This window comes from Theropithecus gelada, chromosome 7b, assembly GCF_003255815.1.
Source record: "Theropithecus gelada isolate Dixy chromosome 7b, Tgel_1.0, whole genome shotgun sequence".
NCBI lineage: Eukaryota > Metazoa > Chordata > Mammalia > Primates > Cercopithecidae > Theropithecus > Theropithecus gelada.
Genome location: NC_037675.1, coordinates 96,806,547 through 96,814,897, shown reverse-complemented (window position 1 = coordinate 96,814,897; position 8,351 = coordinate 96,806,547). Strand labels below are relative to the sequence as shown.

Genomic DNA, 8,351 nt, shown 5'->3' with positions numbered 1-8,351 from the left:
AAGCTATTCCTTCAATAACTTCAGTAACCTCAGGGATCTTATCTCTGTCTCTGTTTATGAGCTGTGTGACCTTAAACAAGTTACTTAGCCTCTGAGGCTCAGATTCCACCTCTGAAAAGTGAGGAAATCATACAAACTAGAATCATACAAGATGGCACGGTGAAATAAGTCATGAAATTATGGTTGCCGTTAGTAAAGTTCCAAGGCTAACTACTTGCTCAGTAGTCTGACAGGGGCCCTTACTTTTCAAGGCGTCAGTAAAAAAAAAAAGTAAACACTGCCGTCTCTCGTGCCATCAATCACTGGGGGTCTAGTGCATCATCCTGAGATGGTGTCAACTCACCCTCATAGAAGGTCGGTACTGCAGCAAAATGAGGGAGCCTATTTCAGGAAGGCCTCCATTTTTGCTTTAAAAATATATGATGAACTGAGGGCTTGGATAGCAAAGAAGCTCACTGACAGGAACAATAAAGGTGTCTCATTAATTATGTCAGAAGCAGGTGTGTGGCCACACATGGCTTTCAGGCTCCCGTCATCTGCTTCCATGGATGCCTTCAAAGCTCTCCTCCAGCACGTTGGCCTCCATGTGGGCTCCATGACCATGAGGCCATGCCATGTGTCTTTCCATCACCAGGTCTTTGATGGTAATCTGCTTTCTCGCCCCCATCTCAGAAAGCTCTCCCTATGTCAGGACCACCTCAAGGCCAGCCACGTGGCATGATGGAGAGAGCACTGGCTTGGGAGCCTGGTGACAGAGGGCTTCCTCTGACTATGCCACTCTTGGGCTGGATGACCCTGGAGGAGTCACTTCTTGTGTCAGGCAGAGTTTGAGGGATGCAAGCAACAGAAACCAATCTGGCTGTAACCTGCATGGGAAAGGGCAGGCCCAAGAGGGTCTTGGAATTTAAAGGAAAGCAAAGGACCAGACTCTGAAGGCAGAATAAGGCTGTCTGGGGGTGGGTTTGGGGCTGGGATCCAAGGAGTCCAAGAAGCAGGGTCCCACAAGAGCATCTTCTCAGGACACGACCCCACGCCCCTCCTGGTGCAAATCAACTTCAGTCATTTCTAATGTTTCTGTCCTTATGCTTGAAACAGAAACTCCAGAGACTGAGAGAGATGGGGACAGCTAAAGGAGGTGGGCACCTTGACTGATAATCCCACCAGTCAGCCCATCACAGGGAAGAGGCAATTCCCCCAAAAGAAGTCAGGGTACCATGATCAGAAGGAATGGGAATCAACGTTGGGCAGGAAAATACCAACATATCTACACTCTCTCCTTCTGGGGGCTCAGTTTTCTCATCTGTGAAATGGAGACAGTGATACCTTGCAGGAGTGGTGTAGATTTGATGCATACCTTGGCATAGATGAACAGCAGTTGTTGTTGGTGATAGCGCACAGGGCATCGAGCAATACTGAGAGCATCCCTTATGTTGATGACTGTTACACTAGTTGTATTGTCATGCAGTTAGGACTGAATAAAGACTAGATGCTATTGGATGTTTGTCTGAGTCCCAGAGGTGTCTTCCTTTCATGAAGAAAGGAGTGAGACATATGGACATTCATTCTCATTTAATACTCAGAGCCAGTCCATTTTCCACATGGAAACTGAGCCTTGGAAAAATCAAATTGTTGGACAGTTGTGGGCATTGCTGGATCCACCTCAGGTCTGTGCTGCTCTGAAGTCATGGTGGCAGACACAGCTCTGGGTGATGCACGTTCCAAGTGAGCGTCCCCTAGAGTCCACCGGGGGTGCCGCATCCCTCCACGTGGGCCTCCTGTGGAACTCCTCACTGTGTTTCTTGCTCCCTAAGCCGTGAAGATGGTTCTGCTTTCCCTCTGGAAGAGTATTATGTGGATTCACTTGAAGTCATGTTTGGGGCAAACAGGGCACCAGATGCTGGAATGTGGTCACCTCCACTCTGCCAGAGAGGTATGAGGATTTAATCTTTGCTTTTCTTAAAAATAATAATAATAATGGTTCTGAGGGCTGGAGGACATATAAAATCAAAGGGAAATTACAGGCAATGTGCAGAGAATCTTAGTTTCCAGATGCTTGTCAACCCACCTCGGGAAACAAGCCCTTCTCACAGGTAGGGGCTGCCAGAATTCCTTTCCGGCTGGAGAACATCACGGAGGAGAATTAGCGAGACCCCTGCCTTTTCGCCTGGTACCCGGCACTGCATTTAGCAGCATTTAAGAAACAATCTCCCCATCACTGCTGATTAGGAGGAACATCAATTTTAAAAGAGAGGTGTTACCAAAGTCTGGCCACATGGCCTAGCTGCAAAGGTCACCCTTTCTCAGAAGGTCTGCATTCCCTTCCTCCCCAAATCAGGCACTGGTGTGTGGGAGGAGCCAGCCTTTGCTACTGAGTGGCTGACCTCCATCACTTCACAGGGCCCGGGATCCTCCCAGCAGAGAGATCCCAGGGCAAGCAGAACCTGTCCATTTGTACAGGGCTGTGGCTGTGGGTCAGGTGAAGGCAGGGGTTACAGATTTTTCTGGAGCTAAAGCCCATCTAAAGCCTCTGGGAAGACGATGATCCCTCCCTTAACCACAAATTCCACTGACATGATGTACCCTAATGAGCGATTTCATGACTGTGTGCATTTTCAGCAACCAAGCAAACTTCAGTGCATGCAACATTGCAAGTTGTGAAAACAAAGAGAAGCTGGATGTTTGAGTGGAGGCCCAACCCTCTCGGCTGCAGAGCTTCTGCCAGTGCTCTTTCCCTAAGATTCACTGATGCTGTCAGGGAGGAAGACACGGACTCACGCCTCTGCGTTGGCTGGGCTAGATAATCTAGGATGGCCTCATGTGTGTGCCAGTTAGCGTCCTGTTGCTAGAGGCAGCTTGGTTCTCCTCCGTGTGGCCTCTCGAGGAGGCTAGCTTGGGTTCCTCCCATCAATGTCCCATCAATGTCTCAGAGTTCCAAGTGGCACAAAAGAGGGCAAAAGTCTGAATGCACGAGCACTTTTTAAGCCTCTGCCTCTGCCATGTTTGCTAATGTCCATTGGCCAGAGCAAGTCATGGCCAAGCTCAGAATCAGGAGGTGAAGAAAGGAACCCTACCTTGGCCGAGAGGAGTTACTGAGGCCATGTCTTTGGAAACAGTCTACCACCCTGCCCCACCCACACCTCGCACAGAGAACAGTTTCCCTGTTAGATATTCTCACCACTCTCTGAACTTTCTCTCCAGGGCACTTACCCACTGTAGTTGACTAATTTGTACACTGAGTGGCTTGTTGTCTTTCTCTCCCATATCCCTGTTCCACCATGCGGGCGGGGGCTGATGTGTGTCCGTCCGTGCCAAGCACAGTGGCTGCTACATAGTGGGTACCAGTAACTACTGGTGAAGGAAGCAGGAAGGAGAGAAGGAAAAAAAAAGAAAAAGAAGACAGGGAGGGCAGAGGGAGAAATAGGGAGGAAGGGAGGAAAGAGGGCAGGACAAAAGGAGGGAAGGAGTCCTGGAACAATGGGGGCACTTCTTAGGCAGAGGACTAACTGGAACCTCTCTGGGTAGCGGGTGCCCTGAGCATCCCCCAAGCCCACTGCGCTGCTTTTAGCCTCCATATCTTGGCTCCTCCTGCCCTCCCACCTGGCTACCCTCCCACCCTCTTTCCTCTGCTGGCTCAGCCCTGGGTTCCTTCCATGTGCATCTCAAGGGTCTCTCTCCACTCCCAACAGCTTCCCCTCGACCCCTTCCTCCTGAGCATCTGCCTGGCTCAGGCAGCCCCCCACACCCCCGCCTAATGCTGCCCAAGCTGTCCTGCACATGCGCCTCTCAACTGAGCTCCGCACTGGCCCTTTGAGAAATCTAGGACAGGCATATCGATCTTTCCATCCCACTGATGAGAACTCAGGTTCAGGGAGGCTGGATGTCCACGGTCACCCTCTAGGACCAGAGTCAGTCTGGTTCAATAGTCCCCAGACTGCAATGCCTGTGGTGAGGCCTCAAGGCCCTGAAGGAAGGGGCTCCATCCTCTCTGTCTTGGTGAGAGTGGATGCCTGTGCCAGAGCACCCAGGATTCTGACCTCTGGGCAGTGGCAGACAGAGGGCAGCCAAAAGGCCAGACGCAGAGCCTGCCATCTCCTAGCCCGCAAGGGTTTCTTCCAGAATGACTGGGCCCTAGGGCAGGCCTGCAGCCTCCCAGGTGACACCTCCATGGCACCATCTCTGCCATGGAATGTCTTCTTTAGAAAAGAGATGAGCCCATTCTCAAAAGGGGAAGGCGCTTCCAAGGCCACGCAGCAAATTAGGGCAGCCTGAACTCCAGACTGAGTCTCCTGCTGTCCCTGCAGTCTCATCCTGTCCTTCCTCACTGCCTTCCCAGCCCTGCCTCCTTCCCACCTCCACAGGGCTTGTGACCAACTGAAGGGGATTAGACTCATTAGCAAGAGGCCAGTTCCTCAATCCAGGCGCAGGAGGGAGGGGAGTGGTAGAGGGAGCAGACCCACCCAGCAGGTGATGGATCTCACAATAGGTATTTGCCGCATATCGGTGACTGTCTTCAGAACTACACCTCTGTCCACACTGCTTGATGTACATGAGTGTGCTGGTAGGTACATCCTGGGGACGGGTGCTTGAAGTAATATAATTAGCAAGCAGATCCACAGGGCAGTGAGTCTCGGATCTGGTCAATCATGGCTTTGCTAAATTGGCACCGGAGGCTGTGGCTAATCAGCATAGGAGATGTTGCCAGTGCCTTTTCATTGGTGAAATGAGCTGTACAAAAAAAATGTGGTTGGCTCCCAATATCATGTAGTACCCTCCTCTCTTTGTGAACCAAGCTCAAGAATCCCCCCGGCTCCATCTGGGCCAGCAGCTGCCCACTGAATAGAAGGCACTGAGTTTACTGGAAACCTCAGGACCTGCCTTCACCGGGGATCCTGCCCTCTCCAGAGTCCTGCCTTCACTAGCGTTGTTGCCTTCAGAAAATGCTTGCACTTGCCTGGGAGTGACACTGGCCTGCAGGGTCAGTTGCTGCGTGCCTACTCTGTGCCAGGAAATTCTTGACATCATGTATATATTACTTCATGAAAAATCACTGCTATCTGGGTGTGGTGGCTCATGCCTGTAATCCCAGCACTTTGGGAGGCTGAGGCGAGCAGATTGCTTAAGGACAGGAGTTCAAGACCAGCCTAGCCAACATGGCGAAACCCTGTCGCTACTAAAAATACAAAAAATTAGCCGGGTGTGGTAGCACATGCCTGTGATCCCAGCTACTCAGGAGGCTGAGACATGAGAATCACTTGAACTTGGGAGGTGGAGGTTGCAGTGAGCTGAGATCATACCACGGTACTCCAGCCGGAGTGACAGAGAGAGACTCTGTCTAAAAATAAATAAATAAATAATAAAAGTCACTGCCACCTTCGTTTTACAAGAGGTACCAAGTGGATGTGTTGCATCCCTAGAGCCTCACAGGGAGGAAGTGGTGGAGCTGGGATTGAACCCGGGCTGTTGTTTTTGTAAAGGATCAAATAAATAATGTGAATGTACTGATCTATGATAAGCTAGCTGCATGAGATGGAGACTCAAACACAGACGAAGCCAAAGCCGAGATGCAGAATTTGCTGAGAAATCTCATTGTATCTCACAAGCGCAAATTGCTAAGCCCACCACGTACCCAGGCTGTGCCGTCTGACTGAAGAGCCTGTGCTCTGAACACCATACAGCCTTCTTCCCGCAGCTCAGGAGCTGGAGGCCTATGGGAAAACGGGCTCTAGATGGCTGAGTTTCAAAGGGAGCCTACAAGTGTCCCTCCCCAGCCTTGCACCTGCCGTGGCTCCATCACCAAGAACCCACTCTCCCTCTGGATTCGGCCCTCCACCCTTCCCTTCCAGCTCACATGCTTGCCCCAGGCTACACTGAGCTCCTGGACCACACCAGGCAGTTTCACACCCAGCAGCTTTGCTCACCGGGCTCCCTTCACTTCCCTTGGCCATTGCCCACCAGGTAAACATCCACTTATCTTTCCTGGCTTCATCAGGCCTCATCACCTCTACCAACAGTACAACACTGGACGGAGGATGCCCTTTGGGACACACCAGTGTGAGGCCACCCTCACCCTGCTGTGTGACCTTGGACAAGTGACTCAATTTCTCTGAACATCAGTTTCCCCATCAACAAAGTAGGAAAATGATGTCTACCTCATGGTTTGTGGCACAGGTTAGAAAAAATGCATATGAAGCCCCTGACAAGGCTTCTACTAAAAGCAAAACACGGTACTTATTTTTAGAAAGTGTTCCTGCCCTCTGCCCCAGTAGAACTGAACTCTACATACCTATATACATCTCAGACTCTGCGGACGTAGTTGTGTCTTTTTTTGTTAGCACTTCTCACCAGCTGGCATGTTGTATGTTTTCCTCTGTTTATTTTCTGTCTCCTTCATCGCCGGACCTCATAAGGTACAGCTCCTTGGGGGCAGGAATCTTGTCTGTCGTGTTCATCGCTGGATTCCAGGGCTTGGAATGCTGCCTGGCACTTGGTAGGCCCTACATTAAAGTTGGTTGGTGAAATGAATGCACAAATAAAGGAATAAAAAATGTACAAATGAACCCGTATCCGCCTCCTGCATTAATCTTCTCCATCAATCTGTCCCCAGCTCCCAGCACAGTAACGGACACGTGTGTTCGGCTTGGATTATAGAACAAATCTTATCAATTCTTTGTTTATGCATTTATAAAACACAATTTCATGAAGCACTAAATCGGATCAGCACGAATGAAGCTTTCCAGATGGGCACTGAAGCGGGATTCTCTTTCTTCATGCCTTGCTTCCTCAAAACTGGCCCGCATCCTCCTCCCCAGCAGCGTAAGAACCGTCCAAACTGCCAAGCACAGAATCAAGAGCTAATTAATGAGACTGCTTTGAGCCACTGTGCTTTGCTTGCAGGTATGTTTGCCCCACTGCCAAGGCTAACTGATGCAACAGAGGAAGGGTTCCCCAAGGAGGGGACGGCTGAGCTAGATCTAAACAACCAGAAGGAGACTAAGAGAAAGCAGTAAATTCCAGGTGGAAGAATGTCGAAGGTGTGTGTAGGAAAGTCATTTGGAAGGAGATAGGACAGCACTTTTTTTTTTTTAAAAAAAAAGACGCTTTATTGAACATCCAGCCAGAAAATGTACAATTGGCGAACTACCCCCTAGAGAATAACACACTTGTACAACCAGATCCATATGAGAAACAAAGCATGACCGGCACCGCAGAGGCACTCCCTAAGCTCCTTCCCATTTCCCACCTCCCTCCAAGGCTAACCACTATCCTGACTTTTCTCATCACGGATTGTGTGTTTTTGAGCACTTTTTCAACAGGACTCTGCACTGTGCACTATTTTGTATCTGGCTGCTTTCACCCCATGTTAGGGTTGTGAGACTCATTCGTGTTGTTCTCTCCTCCTCTTGATAAATTGTATTCCATTATTTATCCATCCTCCTCCTGATGGATCTTTGGGCTGTGTTGGTTATGGAGAATAACACTGCCATGAATACTCCCGAACACATATTTCAAGGAATATATTTGTACACTTTTTTTTTCTTTTTTTGAGATGGAGTCACGCTCTGTTGCCCAGGCTAGAGTGCAGTGGCGTGATCTCAGCTCACTGCAACCTCAACCTCCCAGGTTCAAGCGATCCTCCTGCCTCAGCCTCCCAAGTAGCTGGGATCACAGGCCTGCACCATGACACCCAGCTAATTTTTGTATTTTTAATAGAGACGGGGTTTTGCCATGTTGGCCAGGCTGGTCTCGAACTCCTGACCTCAAATGATCCACCCACCTCGGCCTCCCAAAGTGCTGGCATTAACAGGCATGAGCCACCATGCCTGGCTGATATTTGTACACTTCTGGTGAGTGCAGACTACCAGTGAAATTCTTGGGTCATATGGTTTGCACATAAAGCAGCTCTTTAGAGAAACTGAAGGGAACAGGTGGCTTGAAAGAGGAGGGGGGAACCAATGAGAGGAGGGGTCAAACTTTCTCAAGCACTGTGAACATGGCAAAGAGGCTGATTTTCAGGAGATGTGCAGAGGGAGGCCAGGGAGTGACATGCTCTGATGACATTTTAAGATCACCCTGGGGAGTGAGGTTGGAGACCACCATAGGGAACAAGGAAACGGGCAGGTGGTGGTGGAGGGAAACTAAGGGAGAGGTGACCATGACCTGGACCAGAGCGCCGTGGAGATGGAGAGGAAAGGATCGTGCTCTAGTTAGCTAGTACTGCATAACAGAGCTGAGCAGCTTAAAACTAAGTAATGAATTTTCTCCAGGGATTTTGGGGCTTGACTGAGTTCTGCTGGGAAATTGTTGTATGGAATCTCTCATGCTGTTGCAGTCAGGTGATAGCTGGGGCTGTA

General features: G+C 49.9%; 1 long non-coding RNA gene across 1 annotated transcript; it reads right to left on the bottom strand.

Annotated features, from left to right (window-relative positions):
• Nucleotides 1-471: 471 nt before the first annotated feature.
• Nucleotides 472-6,368, bottom strand: LOC112629463. Its single transcript, XR_003120601.1, has 3 exons — nucleotides 6,284-6,368; nucleotides 3,208-3,348; nucleotides 472-1,950 (listed from the first exon to the last, which is right to left on the bottom strand). It is a non-coding gene; the product is annotated as an uncharacterized LOC112629463 (long non-coding RNA).
• Nucleotides 6,369-8,351: the final 1,983 nt, after the last annotated feature.